General features: G+C 37.5%; 1 long non-coding RNA gene across 1 annotated transcript; it reads right to left on the reverse strand.

Annotated features, from left to right (window-relative positions):
• Window positions 1-10,267: 10,267 nt before the first annotated feature.
• On the reverse strand, window positions 10,268-18,296 carry LOC137401774 (uncharacterized). Its single transcript, XR_010979393.1, has 5 exons — window positions 18,205-18,296; window positions 14,074-14,151; window positions 13,176-13,262; window positions 11,507-11,765; window positions 10,268-10,972 (listed from the first exon to the last, which is right to left on the reverse strand). It is a non-coding gene; the product is annotated as an uncharacterized lncRNA (long non-coding RNA).
• Window positions 18,297-22,298: the final 4,002 nt, after the last annotated feature.

Genomic DNA, 22,298 nt, shown 5'->3' on the forward strand with positions numbered 1-22,298 from the left:
AATTTGAAAACGGAAATGACGTCACTAGTACTCTTACTCGTGACGTCACATCCGGTATATTTGAAAACGGAAATGACGTCACTAGTACTCTTATTCGTGACGTCACATCCGGTAAATTCGAAAACGGAAATGACGTCACTAGTATTCTTATTCGTGACGTCACATCCGGTAAAATTGAAAACGGAAATAACGTCACTAGTGCTCTTATTCGTGACGTCATATCTGGTAAATTTGAACCCGGAAATGACGTCACATCCGGTAAATTTGAAAACGGAAATGACGTCACTAGTACTCTTACTCGTGACGTCATATCCGGCAGATTTGAAAACGGAAATGACGTCACTAGTACTCTTATTCGTGACGTCACATCCGGTAAAATTGAAAACGGAAATGACGTCACTAGTACTTTTATTCGTGACGTCATATCCGGTAAAATTGAAAACGGAAATGACGTCACTAGTATTCTTATTCGTGACGTCATATCCGGCAAAATTGAAAACGGAAATGACGTCACTAGTACTCTTATTCGTGACGCCATATTCGGTAAATTTGAAAATGGAAATGACGTCACTAGTACTCTTACTCGTGATGTCACATCCGGTAAATTTGAAAACGGAAATGACGTCACTAGTACTCTTATTCGTGACGTCATATCCGGTAAATTTGAAAACGGAAATGACATCACTAGTACTCTTATTCGTGACGTCACATCCGGTAAAATTGAAAACGGAAATGACGTCACTAGTACTCTTGTTGTAAACGTAAAAATAAAGCGAGATATTCTAAAGAACAAACTTTATGAAAGGAGTGGTAGCCATGAAAAAGACCGTGGAGGAATAACTCCGAAGAGTTGTCTTATTTGGATGCTATCGGTCCCATGAACGTCAGGCTCATCAAGGCGCTCTGGACACCCGGCGCAGAAAAACATGGTGAACTGATCAAAGGGAAAAGGTGACGTAGCCAATATATATATATAGAAAAGAGACTTCTGGGATAGTGGTTGACCTAGAAAAGATAACAGACGCCATTTATTAAGGATTTTACGCAGTTAACAATCTTCTATAATTTATTTCTTACCGTTCACTCATTGGAAGACATTTTTTATGTTCATGGTTACATGTCAAAATATTCTAAGCTTCTGTTAATATTAATTGTTAGTGGTTTAAGATTACTTAAACAATATTGTTTCCGTTTTTGTTCTACGTTTTCTCGAGATAAGATTTTGTAATTAGCCCTTTTCGTTATCGAAATATGTCTTAATGTTTTTTTACACTTACTGTTCGCTACCCAGTATATGTAGAATTTCCTGGGCTTTTTGTTAGTGTTTAGATTGTTATGCTATAATGGCTCATTGTCTAGCAATAATTTTTTATTGTTCTGTATGGGAAAATTCTTAGAAACTCGGCAGTCAGCAAGACTATATGATTGGTCGGTTTGAACGATAACCGTCAATCTCTAGGCCGATCGCTTATGTAATATAATTACTGCCACTAATTTTTAGGCAGTTCAGCTTGGATGTGACTCTTGAATTGGATGCATGATTAGTATTACTATAATAAAGTCGTTATTGTTGGAGAAATATCTTTTATAATCGTCACTAACAGCAAGCTCACACAAAATGACTACAAATAAATAGGATAATTAAATAATTATCCTTACAAGAGTTGTGTTCTCTCCTGTTGGTTTCAGCAGGTTACAGCGTTGGTTTCGGCGCACTCTGTTGTTTTCAGCAGAACGGAAGTGAGTTGGGTTCAGCTCCCTCCTGTTGGGTTCAGCAGGTTGTAGCGTTGGCTAAGCGCAGAGAACTAGAGCTAGGGGTTGTCTCCACCCTACTCATGCGAGTTTTCTTCACTCTTACTCGTGACGTCACATCCGGTAAAATTGAAAACGGAAATGACGTCACTAGTACTCTTTCTCGTGACGTCATATCCGGCAAATTTGAAAACGGAAATGACGTCACTAGTACTCTTATTCGTGACGTCACATCCGGTAAAATTGAAAACGGAAATGACGTCACTAGTACTTTTATTCGTGACGTCACATCCGGTAAATTTGAAAACGGAAATGACGTCATTAGTACTCTTATTCGTGACGTCACATCCGGTAAAATTGAAAACGGAAATGACGTCACTAGTACTCTTATTCGTGACGTCACATCCGGTAAATTTGAAAACGGAAATGACGTCACTAGTACTCTTATTCGTGACGTCACATCCGGTAAATTTGAAAACGGAAATGACGTCACTAGTACTCTTATTCGTGACGTCACATCCGGTAAAATTGAAAACGGAAATGACGTCATTAGTACTCTTATTCGTGACGTCATATCCGGTAAAATTGAAAACGGAAATGACGTCACTAGTATTCTTATTCGTGACGTCATATCCGGCAAAATTGAAAACGGAAATGACGTCACTAGTACTCTTATTCGTGACGTCACATCCGGTAAAATTGAAAACGGAAATGACGTCACTAGTACTCTTACTCGTGACGTCATATCCGGCAGATTGGAAAACGGAAATGACGTCACTAGTACTCTTATTCGTGACGTCACATCCGGTAAAATTGAAAACGGAAATGACGTCACTAGTACTTTTATTCGTGACGTCATATCCGGTAAAATTGAAAACGGAAATGACGTCACTAGTACTCTTATTCGTGACGTCACATCCGGTAAATTTGAAAACGGAAATGACGTCATTAGTACTCTTATTCGTGACGTCACATCCGGTAAAATTGAAAACGGAAATGACGTCACTAGTACTCTTATTCGTGACGTCACATCCGGTAAATTTGAAAACGGAAATGACGTCACTAGTACTCTTATTCGTGACGTCACATCCGGTAAAATTGAAAACGGAAATGACGTCATTAGTACTCTTATTCGTGACGTCATATCCGGTAAATTTGAAAACGGAAATGACGTCACTAGTACTCTTATTCGTGACGTCACATCCGGTAAAATTGAAAACGGAAATGACGTCATTAGTACTCTTATTCGTGACGTCATATCCGGTAAATTTGAAAACGGAAATGACGTCACTAGTACTCTTACTCGTGACGTCATATCCGGCAGATTGGAAAACGGAAATGACGTCACTAGTACTCTTATTCGTGACGTCACATCCGGTAAAATTGAAAACGGAAATGACGTCACTAGTACTTTTATTCGTGACGTCATATCCGGTAAAATTGAAAACGGAAATGACGTCACTAGTATTCTTATTCGTGACGTCATATCCGGCAAAATTGAAACCGGAAATGACGTCACTAGTACTCTTATTCGTGACGTCACATCAGGTAAATTTGAAAACGGAAATGACGTCACTAGTACTCTTACTCGTGACGTCACATCCGGTATATTTGAAAACGGAAATGACGTCACTAGTACTCTTATTCGTGACGTCACATCCGGTAAATTCGAAAACGGAAATGACGTCACTAGTATTCTTATTCGTGACGTCACATCCGGTAAAATTGAAAACGGAAATAACGTCACTAGTGCTCTTATTCGTGACGTCATATCTGGTAAATTTGAACCCGGAAATGACGTCACATCCGGTAAATTTGAAAACGGAAATGACGTCACTAGTACTCTTACTCGTGACGTCATATCCGGCAGATTTGAAAACGGAAATGACGTCACTAGTACTCTTATTCGTGACGTCACATCCGGTAAAATTGAAAACGGAAATGACGTCACTAGTACTTTTATTCGTGACGTCATATCCGGTAAAATTGAAAACGGAAATGACGTCACTAGTATTCTTATTCGTGACGTCATATCCGGCAAAATTGAAAACGGAAATGACGTCACTAGTACTCTTATTCGTGACGCCATATTCGGTAAATTTGAAAATGGAAATGACGTCACTAGTACTCTTACTCGTGATGTCACATCCGGTAAATTTGAAAACGGAAATGACGTCACTAGTACTCTTATTCGTGACGTCATATCCGGTAAATTTGAAAACGGAAATGACATCACTAGTACTCTTATTCGTGACGTCACATCCGGTAAAATTGAAAACGGAAATGACGTCACTAGTACTCTTGTTGTAAACGTAAAAATAAAGCGAGATATTCTAAAGAACAAACTTTATGAAAGGAGTGGTAGCCATGAAAAAGACCGTGGAGGAATAACTCCGAAGAGTTGTCTTATTTGGATGCTATCGGTCCCATGAACGTCAGGCTCATCAAGGCGCTCTGGACACCCGGCGCAGAAAAACATGGTGAACTGATCAAAGGGAAAAGGTGACGTAGCCAATATATATATATAGAAAAGAGACTTCTGGGATAGTGGTTGACCTAGAAAAGATAACAGACGCCATTTATTAAGGATTTTACGCAGTTAACAATCTTCTATAATTTATTTCTTACCGTTCACTCATTGGAAGACATTTTTTATGTTCATGGTTACATGTCAAAATATTCTAAGCTTCTGTTAATATTAATTGTTAGTGGTTTAAGATTACTTAAACAATATTGTTTCCGTTTTTGTTCTACGTTTTCTCGAGATAAGATTTTGTAATTAGCCCTTTTCGTTATCGAAATATGTCTTAATGTTTTTTTACACTTACTGTTCGCTACCCAGTATATGTAGAATTTCCTGGGCTTTTTGTTAGTGTTTAGATTGTTATGCTATAATGGCTCATTGTCTAGCAATAATTTTTTATTGTTCTGTATGGGAAAATTCTTAGAAACTCGGCAGTCAGCAAGACTATATGATTGGTCGGTTTGAACGATAACCGTCAATCTCTAGGCCGATCGCTTATGTAATATAATTACTGCCACTAATTTTTAGGCAGTTCAGCTTGGATGTGACTCTTGAATTGGATGCATGATTAGTATTACTATAATAAAGTCGTTATTGTTGGAGAAATATCTTTTATAATCGTCACTAACAGCAAGCTCACACAAAATGACTACAAATAAATAGGATAATTAAATAATTATCCTTACAAGAGTTGTGTTCTCTCCTGTTGGTTTCAGCAGGTTACAGCGTTGGTTTCGGCGCACTCTGTTGTTTTCAGCAGAACGGAAGTGAGTTGGGTTCAGCTCCCTCCTGTTGGGTTCAGCAGGTTGTAGCGTTGGCTAAGCGCAGAGAACTAGAGCTAGGGGTTGTCTCCACCCTACTCATGCGAGTTTTCTTCACTCTTACTCGTGACGTCACATCCGGTAAAATTGAAAACGGAAATGACGTCACTAGTACTCTTTCTCGTGACGTCATATCCGGCAAATTTGAAAACGGAAATGACGTCACTAGTACTCTTACTCGTGACGTCACATCCGGTATATTTGAAAACGGAAATGACGTCACTAGTACTCTTATTCGTGACGTCACATCCGGTAAATTCGAAAACGGAAATGACGTCACTAGTATTCTTATTCGTGACGTCACATCCGGTAAAATTGAAAACGGAAATAACGTCACTAGTGCTCTTATTCGTGACGTCATATCTGGTAAATTTGAACCCGGAAATGACGTCACATCCGGTAAATTTGAAAACGGAAATGACGTCACTAGTACTCTTACTCGTGACGTCATATCCGGCAGATTTGAAAACGGAAATGACGTCACTAGTACTCTTATTCGTGACGTCACATCCGGTAAAATTGAAAACGGAAATGACGTCACTAGTACTTTTATTCGTGACGTCATATCCGGTAAAATTGAAAACGGAAATGACGTCACTAGTATTCTTATTCGTGACGTCATATCCGGCAAAATTGAAAACGGAAATGACGTCACTAGTACTCTTATTCGTGACGCCATATTCGGTAAATTTGAAAATGGAAATGACGTCACTAGTACTCTTACTCGTGATGTCACATCCGGTAAATTTGAAAACGGAAATGACGTCACTAGTACTCTTATTCGTGACGTCATATCCGGTAAATTTGAAAACGGAAATGACATCACTAGTACTCTTATTCGTGACGTCACATCCGGTAAAATTGAAAACGGAAATGACGTCACTAGTACTCTTGTTGTAAACGTAAAAATAAAGCGAGATATTCTAAAGAACAAACTTTATGAAAGGAGTGGTAGCCATGAAAAAGACCGTGGAGGAATAACTCCGAAGAGTTGTCTTATTTGGATGCTATCGGTCCCATGAACGTCAGGCTCATCAAGGCGCTCTGGACACCCGGCGCAGAAAAACATGGTGAACTGATCAAAGGGAAAAGGTGACGTAGCCAATATATATATATAGAAAAGAGACTTCTGGGATAGTGGTTGACCTAGAAAAGATAACAGACGCCATTTATTAAGGATTTTACGCAGTTAACAATCTTCTATAATTTATTTCTTACCGTTCACTCATTGGAAGACATTTTTTATGTTCATGGTTACATGTCAAAATATTCTAAGCTTCTGTTAATATTAATTGTTAGTGGTTTAAGATTACTTAAACAATATTGTTTCCGTTTTTGTTCTACGTTTTCTCGAGATAAGATTTTGTAATTAGCCCTTTTCGTTATCGAAATATGTCTTAATGTTTTTTTACACTTACTGTTCGCTACCCAGTATATGTAGAATTTCCTGGGCTTTTTGTTAGTGTTTAGATTGTTATGCTATAATGGCTCATTGTCTAGCAATAATTTTTTATTGTTCTGTATGGGAAAATTCTTAGAAACTCGGCAGTCAGCAAGACTATATGATTGGTCGGTTTGAACGATAACCGTCAATCTCTAGGCCGATCGCTTATGTAATATAATTACTGCCACTAATTTTTAGGCAGTTCAGCTTGGATGTGACTCTTGAATTGGATGCATGATTAGTATTACTATAATAAAGTCGTTATTGTTGGAGAAATATCTTTTATAATCGTCACTAACAGCAAGCTCACACAAAATGACTACAAATAAATAGGATAATTAAATAATTATCCTTACAAGAGTTGTGTTCTCTCCTGTTGGTTTCAGCAGGTTACAGCGTTGGTTTCGGCGCACTCTGTTGTTTTCAGCAGAACGGAAGTGAGTTGGGTTCAGCTCCCTCCTGTTGGGTTCAGCAGGTTGTAGCGTTGGCTAAGCGCAGAGAACTAGAGCTAGGGGTTGTCTCCACCCTACTCATGCGAGTTTTCTTCACTCTTACTCGTGACGTCACATCCGGTAAAATTGAAAACGGAAATGACGTCACTAGTACTCTTTCTCGTGACGTCATATCCGGCAAATTTGAAAACGGAAATGACGTCACTAGTACTCTTACTCGTGACGTCACATCCGGTATATTTGAAAACGGAAATGACGTCACTAGTACTCTTATTCGTGACGTCACATCCGGTAAATTCGAAAACGGAAATGACGTCACTAGTATTCTTATTCGTGACGTCACATCCGGTAAAATTGAAAACGGAAATAACGTCACTAGTGCTCTTATTCGTGACGTCATATCTGGTAAATTTGAACCCGGAAATGACGTCACATCCGGTAAATTTGAAAACGGAAATGACGTCACTAGTACTCTTACTCGTGACGTCATATCCGGCAGATTTGAAAACGGAAATGACGTCACTAGTACTCTTATTCGTGACGTCACATCCGGTAAAATTGAAAACGGAAATGACGTCACTAGTACTTTTATTCGTGACGTCATATCCGGTAAAATTGAAAACGGAAATGACGTCACTAGTATTCTTATTCGTGACGTCATATCCGGCAAAATTGAAAACGGAAATGACGTCACTAGTACTCTTATTCGTGACGCCATATTCGGTAAATTTGAAAATGGAAATGACGTCACTAGTACTCTTACTCGTGATGTCACATCCGGTAAATTTGAAAACGGAAATGACGTCACTAGTACTCTTATTCGTGACGTCATATCCGGTAAATTTGAAAACGGAAATGACATCACTAGTACTCTTATTCGTGACGTCACATCCGGTAAAATTGAAAACGGAAATGACGTCACTAGTACTCTTGTTGTAAACGTAAAAATAAAGCGAGATATTCTAAAGAACAAACTTTATGAAAGGAGTGGTAGCCATGAAAAAGACCGTGGAGGAATAACTCCGAAGAGTTGTCTTATTTGGATGCTATCGGTCCCATGAACGTCAGGCTCATCAAGGCGCTCTGGACACCCGGCGCAGAAAAACATGGTGAACTGATCAAAGGGAAAAGGTGACGTAGCCAATATATATATATAGAAAAGAGACTTCTGGGATAGTGGTTGACCTAGAAAAGATAACAGACGCCATTTATTAAGGATTTTACGCAGTTAACAATCTTCTATAATTTATTTCTTACCGTTCACTCATTGGAAGACATTTTTTATGTTCATGGTTACATGTCAAAATATTCTAAGCTTCTGTTAATATTAATTGTTAGTGGTTTAAGATTACTTAAACAATATTGTTTCCGTTTTTGTTCTACGTTTTCTCGAGATAAGATTTTGTAATTAGCCCTTTTCGTTATCGAAATATGTCTTAATGTTTTTTTACACTTACTGTTCGCTACCCAGTATATGTAGAATTTCCTGGGCTTTTTGTTAGTGTTTAGATTGTTATGCTATAATGGCTCATTGTCTAGCAATAATTTTTTATTGTTCTGTATGGGAAAATTCTTAGAAACTCGGCAGTCAGCAAGACTATATGATTGGTCGGTTTGAACGATAACCGTCAATCTCTAGGCCGATCGCTTATGTAATATAATTACTGCCACTAATTTTTAGGCAGTTCAGCTTGGATGTGACTCTTGAATTGGATGCATGATTAGTATTACTATAATAAAGTCGTTATTGTTGGAGAAATATCTTTTATAATCGTCACTAACAGCAAGCTCACACAAAATGACTACAAATAAATAGGATAATTAAATAATTATCCTTACAAGAGTTGTGTTCTCTCCTGTTGGTTTCAGCAGGTTACAGCGTTGGTTTCGGCGCACTCTGTTGTTTTCAGCAGAACGGAAGTGAGTTGGGTTCAGCTCCCTCCTGTTGGGTTCAGCAGGTTGTAGCGTTGGCTAAGCGCAGAGAACTAGAGCTAGGGGTTGTCTCCACCCTACTCATGCGAGTTTTCTTCACTCTTACTCGTGACGTCACATCCGGTAAAATTGAAAACGGAAATGACGTCACTAGTACTCTTTCTCGTGACGTCATATCCGGCAAATTTGAAAACGGAAATGACGTCACTAGTACTCTTATTCGTGACGTCACATCCGGTAAAATTGAAAACGGAAATGACGTCACTAGTACTTTTATTCGTGACGTCACATCCGGTAAATTTGAAAACGGAAATGACGTCATTAGTACTCTTATTCGTGACGTCACATCCGGTAAAATTGAAAACGGAAATGACGTCACTAGTACTCTTATTCGTGACGTCACATCCGGTAAATTTGAAAACGGAAATGACGTCACTAGTACTCTTATTCGTGACGTCACATCCGGTAAATTTGAAAACGGAAATGACGTCACTAGTACTCTTATTCGTGACGTCACATCCGGTAAAATTGAAAACGGAAATGACGTCATTAGTACTCTTATTCGTGACGTCATATCCGGTAAAATTGAAAACGGAAATGACGTCACTAGTATTCTTATTCGTGACGTCATATCCGGCAAAATTGAAACCGGAAATGACGTCACTAGTACTCTTATTCGTGACGTCACATCAGGTAAATTTGAAAACGGAAATGACGTCACTAGTACTCTTACTCGTGACGTCACATCCGGTATATTTGAAAACGGAAATGACGTCACTAGTACTCTTATTCGTGACGTCACATCCGGTAAATTCGAAAACGGAAATGACGTCACTAGTATTCTTATTCGTGACGTCACATCCGGTAAAATTGAAAACGGAAATGACGTCACTAGTGCTCTTATTCGTGACGTCATATCTGGTAAATTTGAACCCGAAAATGACGTCACATCCGGTAAATCTGAAAACGGAAATGACGTCATTAGTACGCATTTCTGCGACTTGAGCTTTAACCTGTGATGTCACTAACCGGTCTACGGCACTTATAAAAGGTAATCCTCGCTATGAAGTTTCTACAGAAAGCTTAGTTCACGCCTTCTTCAGTGCCTAAACAAGATCTCAAACGGCCCTTTTTAGAGGATTATAAGTTATTTTCACAACAGAACTACTCAGGACATCACAGTTCTTTGAACAAGCCCAGTTATAACAAAGCGCCAGCAATAACTTACCTTTCAAGCTATGGGGCTTGCAGGCGTGAGCAGCATGCTGAAATTTTAGCTTGAACAGCAACTTTTTAGATACGTCACAATATTAGAGCTCAAGATTTGTATTTTATTAATATATTTGATAAATACCATGTTAAAGCGGTGTTGAGAAAAGTAGGTAATCACTTTTAGCATAGCTTTGAGCTGTAATTTATTGAAGCTAGCACGTAGTTGTGGAACAAAAGCTTATTGCAACCATTGATGCTTTTTGGCAGTAAAAACTGACTTCTCTGAGCAACAGGAAGTCAGTTGGAGTGCTATAATATCGAAAGCAAAGTTTAGATAACCGGTGATGACCTACCAGATGGTATGACACTATCATTGGCTACACAGCTATATTTCAAAACGAGTGACATCTACAATGTTTACAATACATGCATAAACGCATAAGAAATATTTGGCACCATCTGCTTGGCCAGTCGTCCTTTGATTTCAACCTTCATTGCGCCGTTTCTGGCACTTCAATGCTGTCTGCTCTCAAGTCTTTCTCTGCAATGCTTATCTAGTCCATATTAGCGCCGAAACATTTTTAAGCAGGGCAAACATTTCACATGTCACCATTTTTAATACAAACTTTTTACCTAAAGCTAACATTTAGTCCTTATAATACAAATAAGTGATATGAAGTGCAACAACACGAACTGAGCGGACAAAGGATTGGGGCGGAGTCAATTGAATAAGTTTTGTCAATCCTCTTCTGCTACAGCCATGTCTCTTTTCTCCAACTTTTAGTCTCTCAACTGACCTTGGAACAGGGTGCCCGGGGAAAACTATTTGCTGTACCTAGATAATAAAATGCTGATAGTTATGTTAGTTACAAGCATATTCCTCCCGATTGTTAGCAACCACTGACACCCAGCAGTAAGTAAGTGAATACCCTGCACTGCGCACAAGAAAGCAAGCCTAATTAAGTATGTTACTAGCAGCTATAGCTGGACAGCTATAGCTATACAACAGTGTCGTAAACTTTGATTGACGCCGTGTGTTACTGTCAGCAACGGTATGTATGTGACCTCAACAGTTTCCACTGATCACCCAACTGAGAGAAAAGTGTCTAGATGAATAGCATTCTGTGACACCTTTCTGTGACACTGAGTAGAAATTAACACATTCATTGCAATAGAAGAACATGATCCATGAATTTTTATTTGCTACTCGTAAAACTCTTAGGGCACCCATGTTACTTACAAGATTGGAGTAAAAGAAAGAATGGACAACTCCAACCGAGCCCTCTAGATTGGGCAAGCGCCTATGCGACAGTTTTGTTTTTCACCTAGTCAAAGATGTCAGACACACTGAAATATACACAATACTAACCATCTTACAACTCGTATGCCAAATGCCAATTATTCAGCAGCTATGGCGGCAAACTTATCGCTATACAACTATGTCGTAGACTGTGATTGACTGTGTATAACAGACACTGGTTTTCCTTTTTTAGAATTGGCAGCAGTGTTATTCTCGCTAGTACAAGCGGCATCAGCTAGGGAAGGATAAGCCGGTCATCTGATTCCTCAATGCTTTCACTCGAAGCTTTTGTGTCCAAGGCTGTCTGGCTCACTCAGCCAGGATCTATCTGCTGCGGAGAATAACTTTATTGAGACATAAGATTTATTATACACTAAAAGATACACTATAGAAACACGTGATCTAATCATATGAACAGCTTATGGACATTGAACAAGTATGATAAGTACATATGAACAAGTGTCCTAGGGTAATCACATACCATATTTGTGCTATTTTATTCAGCTACAATTACAACTGAATGTCAAGTTTTTTTCAATGCTACACATTTGACTTTCGTAACAACAATCAACGGTTAAATAAATCATCACAGACCTATTACTAAAACTGGTCTTCGTTTTAATGGTTAAGCACAGGGTTGAAACAGGGCTCAGACGTGGATAAGTTTATTTAGTACACGGTAGTAAATTGATGGCAGAACTCAAGTTGAAACTACGTGACATCCTAGCGCAACAATGCATTAGCGAATCTCATTTTCAATTGATTTTATCGAGTGATATAATGATCTCTTTAATGATGAAATATAAAATCAATGTAACAAGAAGCGAATAGATCTGACCAATCGAATAAACAGAGAAACCGGGAAAACTGGGTGTGATACAGAAAAACGTTTCAGGTGCATATTGATCCTGTGATTTCTGGCTAAAACTCTCATAAACTGAACTCAAAAACAACACCTCGCTTTCAACTGAATATGAGTAAACATGTGGTGTTATGGTATGAATGAATTAGAAACTCCATAAATGTCCATGTTATATATATATATAACATGAAAAGGGTATTATATTATGATATTACGTGGTAAGACTTTATATAACATGGAGGCTGGTTCCGGATGGTGGTCATGGAAAACTAAAAAACTGTTTGTAACGATAACCCTACTCGCGTGGTCGTTAAAAGCGAGTGGCCATAGAGAACTGGCTCCTATGCTTGTATCACAAAGGAATATTGTATTTCAACGATAATTTTGAAATAAGAGCAAATTTATGCGAAGTGTTCACACGTCGAGGCACTCGCGTATTACTTGAAGGCTGTAAGGAATTGATAGTTTTTTGTTCAAGGTGCCGTTTTGTTTGTTTTGTTCAGCCTAATGAATCACCGTGTCAACGCCAAGCTTGGCCAATGTGAAGGCATGAGACAAAAGCACTTCTGATATATTATGTTAAGTGCTAGTGTTATAGTGCATTAAAACTTGTGCTGTCAGTTCACCTTAAATAAACTATTCATTACAGAAACGATCCTTTTAATGTGAGGCAATTCTGACTACCTAGCCTTATAGGCAGCATCACATTTTAACGCGACGCTTTTGGACTTTTAAAGCTGCTAAGACTGTTAACAGTTTTGATAATTACGGAATAGAAGAAAAGCCTGGCAAATTTGAGAGCGTTTAGAAGTAATCTTTCCGCGTTCTCCATTATGCAAACAGCTTAAAATAACAAAGCTGGCCCTAGACTCATACCTGGTCTGTAAGAAACTTCACTTCATCATGCAAGCGGAAAGTCTTCATTGGTCACAACAACGTTGGCAATAGCAGGAGTGAAAAACCCTGAAAAATATTGACAGGCGGAAGCAGTCAAAACTAACAGAAGGAGTAATCTTGTACAAGTAAGAGTCGACCAAACACAAGACACTAAGTACATGGTTACAAAGTAGCCTATAGAGTAGTTTTTGTCCAGTGTTCTGTACAAAAGCTAATGAACTGCCAGTTGCATATGCATTGTCGATGCGCAGATGAGTATCTCTCTTACATAAGTTAATAGCAATAGCTATGAATAAAACATGTTGCAAACAATTCATAATGTCATACACTTGACTTCCTTAAAGGCTGACCTTGGCATTTTCATATTTCGTTGATAAAATGTCGCGATGTAAAATAAGACAATTCATATAATGTTAAGCGCAACATTTCCTTTTTAGAATACATACACAACATTCAACATGGTTTTTATTGTTCAACTCGACACCGCGTGTCGAAAAGGTTAAATAATTTAACAGGAAACTAATACATAGGTGGTCGGGAAGCTCATTAAAATGGACACACGCCAGAAAACAAACATTATTTGAGAATTTAATGTAGCAAAATAAGAGATGGACAACAAACATTTGTCTAAGATCTTAAGTGTCGCTGCAGCACTCGATAGAACAGCTGAAAGGGAACTTGTCCTCATGTTTTACACCCGACTGTCTCAAAAGTGTGCTACAACGTATTTATCAGAAATATATTCTGTCTTTGACAGCCTTCCCGTTAGGTAACCAGCCTCTCACTCTTCTGTTCATTTTACTATTTCCTCTCACCAACCTGTGTACATGGGAGGCGTAAGAATAGCATTGATCTATGCGATGATAAACTTGCTTACCATCTCTCACCGGCTCCATTAAACACAACAGGATCTATTTGTTAGTTCAGATCATGGTCATCTAGATAGCAGAAAGATCTGCAAAAAATTCACCTTTTATCAAATAGTGTTCAGTTTTCGCTGCACCAATACTTAAATCTGTTAAAAAAGGTATGCTTTAGAATAACACACTTCACACTGGGTTTGAACTCAGGACCTCCAGTTCCGTAGGCCAGGGTTGGCTCGGTTTAAACCAGCCCGAAAACACCGGTTTGTATGGCTTTTTCATTTCTTGTGTGAAAAAACATAATATTTTAAGCTCCTAGTGGTTCATGTGCGGTAGAAATGCAATTATATGTAATTATCAGCTGTGGAAGTTTATTTAGGACACAGTAGTTAATTGACGGCATAGTTCAAGTGGAGACTACATAAAATCCTATAGCACAACAATGAATTAGTGAAATTCATTTTCAATTGGTTTTATCAAGCGATTTGATGATCTCTTTGCTGATGAAATATAAAAGCCATGTGAAATATACTAATCCAATCATCGTCTCTAATAATGAATAAATACTTTCTCAAGTCTGGCCGGTGAGAAAGGATTACTTATAATTAGAAATTAAAACAATAAAATCCTTTTAAGCAAAAGCTTCAAGTTTGCGAACTAATATTTTATTTATCGGGCACAAGCCAAAGTAGTTGGATTGGTACAATTCAGTTTATCAAGTTTGTTGTGTTTTGAAAAGTTTTGAAAGGCAAAGGTTTTAAGGCAAAATGTAATAGGTGTGCTGTCGTAACGCGAAGTCACGTATATAGGCTTAAAGCTCATGTATATAGGCTTAAAGCTCACGTATATAGGCTTAAAGCTCATGTATATAGGCTTAAAGCTCACGTATATAGGCTTAAAGCTCACGTATATAGGCTTGAAGCTCACGTAGCAAAATGTCAAGCTGAAAACACCAATTTAGTCAGTGATGCTAATATTCAAGTGATAGAAATTGAGTCATCTGCCACAGCTCCAAACACTAGCAATGCATCTGCAATACGCTCTGCTCTACACTACCAAACGACTAATCACTGGGATTAAAGTTTCTACTTATACATAGAGCTGTATGTAGAATATTCACTTTATGCAATAAGATTTCTGCTCAGTATTTCATCGATCGTGTTTGATTTAAGACTCCTTCTCAAATTTTCATGTTTTCTCTCTTTTTTTCCCCATAACAACTCCCACAGTACCATCTTTAACAGATGATTCTACATATGTATGTTCAATAATCAATCATGCAGCTACAGTAAGTGATGTTAATTAGACTTAAAATTGTAAAGACCTTGGTAAAATTATAAAAACCATAAAAACCGATTTAAACCATAAAAGCCGGTTCAAACCGAAAAAACCTGTTTTTTTTCGATTTGTTCATAAAAACCGTGGTTTTTTCTAACCTTGCAGTAAACAGAGGTACCCTATGACACTTATATTTCGCTAGTATTTAGTTTCGTGAGTAGCACACAGAGTAAAATTTCGCTGCAACTTAATTTCGCGGCTCTGATGAGTGCGAAAATATAGTGGTGTGAAAATAAATCCAGTAGAAAAAACATTACATTCATTAGGTCCAGTTCACTAATAAGAAAAAAATTCAATTTGGGAATAGTTCGTATTTGTAAACCACAGGTTGAAATGTGTGGGTGAGATCGACAATTCAATTTGATCACTCGCTGCCATTTGTTTCTTAGACTATCAATGACGTCTAGGTCCCTCCCGCCGTGACTTTCACACTCGAATCCCAAGAAGAAGAAAATAGATAGGTAACAACCAACTTCACAACCAAAACTGTATAACCCTTACGCTGCCATAAACGCATTTATGCGTTTTCTAGGGGCCACTGACATAAACGCATTTTCTGACTTTCTCAGCAATTGTCTGGTAACCTGATTTTATTATTTGTTGACCACATAACCCACGGTCTTTAAGTGTTTTATGAAATTGACTGTGTTGTCCGAAGATTTCTCTATAAAATCAGCCTAAAACAACGAAGCAATTTTAAACTTTTGTTTGAGAATTTCTAATCTAAAAACGAACATTTTTCTGTGAGTTCATTAACTACCCCGCGCGAGTCATAAAACAGGTAATTAGTTGTTGATGACATAACAGACAATTTAGATTTTCGTGATTATACAGATAATTAAAGTAGAACTTGAAAAATACTGTATACATATCATGAAGCAATATCGGCAATTTCGGTAAAATGGCTGGCACTAGGCCAGTAACGAATTTGTACATGATTGGCAGTGAAAGAGATAATGTGGTTGGACCTGATGAGGGTTGATATTGTTTTTGGATAGTAATAAAATTCATCACTGCAATAATTATTTTTCAATTTTACGACTTCACCTACCAGACTATCATCCTCATCAGTTACAAATTCGGTGACTAAACTGATATTGCTTTGCCATGCTGCTCAGTTGGTGTATTAGCTATAATGAGTTTACCAGAAATTTCCCATTTATCCTTACCACAGACGAAAGTTGCCTGCATTTCTAATATTACGATTTTATTGTGGATATCAACGAACAAAGCTATTTAACTTCGCATTTTCGCTCGTTCGTTATGATAGTTTAGTTTCGCTCATTAAACTTTCGTGAGAGGATTACACCGCGAAAACGCGAAAGTTAGATGCCGCGAATACATAAGTATCCTAGGGTAATATCGTATCACAATTTTGTTAATGTCAGCCAAATAATTCAGTGTTTTTCGTTCATTTCGCGATTTTGGTCAGAGCCGATAAAAAAATCATCAAGTGTGGCCGTACCTTCAGCAAAACCAGAAGAAAAATACTTGCATATCTGTGGAGATAAATGCCTAAATTTACATGCATGCCAACAAGACTCGTATTCAGTGTAAATCTATACTAGGCACAGCAGCCATTACAGTATGAATCACACAAAAATAACCACAACACACAGAAATAACCACAGCACACAGAGATAAACACAGCACACAGAGATAAACACACCACACAGAGATAAACACAGTACACAGAGATAAACACAGCACACAAAGATAAACACAGTACACAGAGATAAACACAGTAGGCCTACACAGAGATAAACACAGTACACAGAGATAAACACAGTACACAGAGATAAACACAGTACACAGAGATAAACACAGCTCACAGAGATAAACACAGTGCACAGAGATAAACACAGTACACAGAACTAGACAAACACCTTCATTTAACAGTTAGAATGGTAAATGTTGTATATGTTGACTGGAAATGAATTTTTTACGAAAAAACTTTCTGATTACCAGTGCCATGCCGAGCATTTTGCAATTAATCTCAAATGTAGATTGACTTATTATTGACTGCAGGATCTGCTAATTGTTGCAATTTCATTCAAATTGAACCTCTTCTAAGTCAATATGAGATACCATGAAGCCTCTATTTAAAAGCGACCTTTGTTTGAATGCCACCTATATTTGACTGTCATTCTAGGAGTAACCCATAATAGTAGGTGATCAGCAGAAGTGTATACAAAATGGTACTAATAATGACTTTTTATACGATAAAATTCAACTAGTTAATTTTTGTTGTTTTTTTCAACTCCAAAAGCTAATGTTTATTTTTCTGTTCTCTTGTCAATCTATCCAATCACGTGAAGGTATTGCATGAAGTTGTTGGACTGTCAGCATGAGAAGCTGTTAGCAAACAATGTTAACCAAATGAAATCCAAGTACTGTCAATGAGTGAGTGAAACTATGGTATCACTGCCCATGATATGCATACTAAAGGTCAACAGGCTAACAAACTTGCTTCAAGGGAGCTCTAATGCAGCTCTAAGCAGACCACATCAAACAAAAAGCAAATTCGATCTCATTAACTCAACTTTACATAATCCAATATGAATACTTTGAGAGAGATCAATGCTATTGACTAACATACATACTAACTAGCCATTTGTAATATTCAATTTAGAGCAATTTTAAATGGATGTAGCAAAATTGGACACATCTTTGTATGTCCAGCTTTTTATGTAACTCCTTAATAATAAATTGATTACCTGCTGCACGCAGAGCCTTTTCGTCTGTTAGCGAAAACTTCATTTAAGACTAAACAAGCATCAGAACTAAGCAGAAAGAGAATTATCTACCTCAATCTGTTCCAGGCCATGTCCTACTTTTCCTGTAGTCTCAGAGCTGACTCAGTACTTGATCTCAGAACTGGGTAGCTGACAACAATCTGCTGCACCTAGATAACCAAATGTTGATAGTTATTTTAACTGCAAACAAATTCTGTTCTGTCGTTAGCAACCTCTGACACGTAATAGATACTGTAGGTAAGAACAGCGAAACTTGGATAACTTGCTCTTGTATAGCTTGAACATATGGTTAACTCAAACGGGTTTGTTTGGTCCGTTCTCACGCAATGATAAATTCGGTTTATCATTGTGTGGTTTATCATAAGTGACAGCTTTAGATAACTCGACCTTAACTTCGTTAACTCGAACAGCTTTTTGCCCAACGGTTGTTATCGCTTTAGAATATCCCTTTATCTCAAGCCATAGAGATGATCATCAATTTTTAGTAGTTCTTATGCGTCATTATTACCACTATCGCCAAAATATTTTTGTTAATGACTTTTCTAAAGGTTTGCAAAAAATCAAATTTCACCAAAAATCCGCTTGCCCTCTGCAAGCAAGGAGAAGCGAGATAACCTTCAGATAAACTTGAAGAAAAATTGGTTTTTGTTAAATGCTCAAAAGAAAAATTATAAGTCTTTTTTCTGAGCCTTTCAAACGCGATCAAGTTTTGCCTGTTTTAATCTGAAAACGTCACATCAGTCAGTCATCAGCAGTCACAGTCATCAGCAGTCACAGTCATCAGCAGTCACAGTCATCAGCAGTCACAGTCATCAGCAGTCACATCAGTCACAGTCATCAGCAGTCACATCAGTCACAGTCATCAGCAGTCACAGTCATCAGCAGTCACAGTCATCAGCAGTCACATCAGTCACAGTCATCAGCAGTCACATCAGTCACAGTCATCAGCAGTCACATCAGTCACAGTCATCAGCAGTCACATCAGTCACAGTCATCAGCAGTCACATCAGTCACATCAGTCACAGTCATCAGCAGTCACATCAGTCACAGTCATCAGCAGTCATATCATCAAAGACACAATCTCAAGTAATAGAAAAATATTTATACTTTCTGATGAAAATTGTTGAAACATTACATGAGAGGCCCCTTAAATTGCAACGAACAATTGATGCTTTTGATTTATATATAGTTTGTGTATGTACTGATAAATACAAGCACTTGTGACAGTGTTCTCATAACATGAACGCTCTGATAGCTCTAACACGTTCTCTCGGTCCCGTGAAGGTCGAGTTAGCCGAGTTTCACTGTACCTCAACTAACAACTTTATATTCTCAAAACATTCCACAGATGGTCCAAAACATCTAATAAACGTTTCCTTGCAATGTTATCACAAGATAATGTGCACTTTTCTTTTGCGCCTTCTGAACCTTTCTAAACCACTGCTTATTGAATACAACAAATGCACGCTATTGCCAATAGCACACAAATGAAACAATTTTTATGATACTTGTCATAAGAGTTAAAATTGAAAATTGTAATAACTTACTATTTTTAAAGGTTGACATGCAACAAATTCACATTAGTTATTTAGTAAATTTTTTAAATTATTTAAAAAAAAAATTTAATCTACTATATAAACGGCAATCGTCGTCTGTCTGTGTATGTGTCCGCCTTATAGAGTACCGTATTTTTCGGACTATTAGCCGCTACTTAGAGGTGGAACGAGACAGGTTTTTAAAGTTCGAGACGAGACTCAAGACACTGTCTGGTAAAAATTCGAGACTCAAGACAGTAAAATAATGTGCATTTGACGATGATTTCACTACACAAGGACTAGCGTATTTAATATATAAAATTGATAAACCTCTTTTTAAATTGAATCTTCACCTGGTGTAAACAAAAGTGACACAGCTTTAAAATAGCGAAGTTATATATTTCTAAGAAATTTGAGCTTGATTGATACTAATTACTAAGAACATATTGCTTTGTACATGTGTATTTGTTTTAAGTTTTGTTTGTGTATTAACTGCAGTATGTGAATTATATTTAAATTGTACTCATGAAATTATATGCGCTACTGTATATAATCTTATATTGAGCTAACGATAATGTCATTGTTACCCGAACACCGACTATGGTAGACAAAGCCTTTAGTTCGTTTTTCCGTGTACAGGCAGGTATTACCAGCAATTGGTAGTATACAAAAGAGGACCGAATTTTATGAAGGGCAAATGGTTTAGACACGATACGATAAAATGCAGATAATTTACCAGCAACAGTCTTATTTATTAAATCGGATTATTCGGAGGGTAATTGGATACGACCCGGTATCTGTTTTAAGAACACAGATTCGGACTACAATATATTAACAGGGCCGTTGTCCGGACTACATGATTAGACTCGGCGGCAGATAGTAACGAACAGGCAGTAACGACAGGTAGTAACGAACCTGGTATAAGGAGTTGCCCGCAATCCTTTACAATAATTATATGGAGTTGTTGTTACCGCGAAAGCCATGCTTTAACAGCCATGCGCAGGCGCTTTAGTTCTATTTCCTGTCTCGAGTTTGGTAATAGTTAGGTCGAGACCGATACGAGACAGGTCGATACTCGCGATATCTCGTTCCACCTCTACCGCTACTAGGTATCTAAGGCGCATTAACGGGAGTCTCCGGTTAATGCACCTCTATACATAACCTATTCATCGTTTTTACACAAAAATCACGTGATCTCTGGTTAACGCGTAGTAATTTACATGCAATTAATATTTACTGTCAACGTGTACCGAGAAGGTCACGTAAACATTCGTTTCTTGCTGTCACTGGAAAAAAACGCAGTTCGTAACTACTAAATTTCCACATAAAAAAGGTAAGTACTTTTCATTCAATGTTGTATTGTCTATGAATTGCCACACTTCCAATACATAACCCTTTCATTAGCGTCCATGTATAAATTTAGCTATCGGCCTACTGCCAGCCATTTTGCCGATATTACTTCATATCTTTTCAATTTTAAACTTCATCTAGAACGTTTGTTTTGGTTATATATTTCATTTTGCCAACATGTTAACAAGCACTGCTATGCAAAACAATTAATTGTATTTATACTTTGTGCATTAATAAAGCGATGTGAAGCTACAAAGCAAAACGAGTTTCTATAATGCTCCTTATTCTTACAAAACCATTACTTTCATCGCCATCAGAGTCGCTGCTGCTATTGCTATTTTAATTATCTGTGTAACCACAAAAATCTGAATCGGCTATAATGTCATCAACATAAGTAATTGTCTTCTAACTCGGTGGCATTTTCAAAACTTCACAAAAAAATGGTTGTTTTTAACCACTTCGGGTACAATTGCATAAGCCAATTTTGCGTTCAGGTACAATTAAATTATGATGTTCTACAGATTATGACATGGGTCAAGAAAATGTCATTTTAACCATAGAAGCACTCACATTTTCACATAGAACACCTATACTTTTTGGAAAGCAGAAAAAATTCTGTATCTGATCATATTATCTTTATTGCAAAAATTAAAAATTATAAATATTGAAAATAGCATGAAATAGCGGTTTTATTAAAATTCGTGTTCTACGAACATATTTGACTAATAAAGGTAGCATATAAGTGTATAAAAGTATATATTATAACAAGCAATTAAAATATTATACTGTGTATAAAATGCAATCTACAGTCTCTTCCATAGCTGTTAACTTATCTTCGTCACTACTCCACTAGAAATCTGCCATTTCTATCGCTGGAGGGAAGCCTACACGCACCTACCTACTACTAGCATCCACTACTAGCATCCACTACTAGCATCCACTACTAGCATCCACTACTAGCATCCACTACTAGCATCCACTACTAGCATCCACTACTAGCATCCACTACTAGCTACTACGCATTGTTACTAACTGATCGCGATGTTAAACTTTGAATGCAAATTACTCGAAATTCTTTCATTTGACCAATCTAATGTAACTGTAAGCAGGCTCTAAATATAGATGGATGAGTAATGCAACTACGCAAAGCCTAAAAACCCGCTGATGAACTTGAAAGGAATATACTCCAAGCTTTATAGCAGCGCATGCACCTGAAGTGGTTAAAGGTTGACTTGCAATAAAATTCATATTACAGTTATT

The sequence above is a fragment of the Watersipora subatra genome, chromosome 8, assembly GCF_963576615.1.
Source record: "Watersipora subatra chromosome 8, tzWatSuba1.1, whole genome shotgun sequence".
In the NCBI taxonomy this organism is placed as follows: Eukaryota; Metazoa; Bryozoa; class Gymnolaemata; order Cheilostomatida; family Watersiporidae; genus Watersipora; species Watersipora subatra.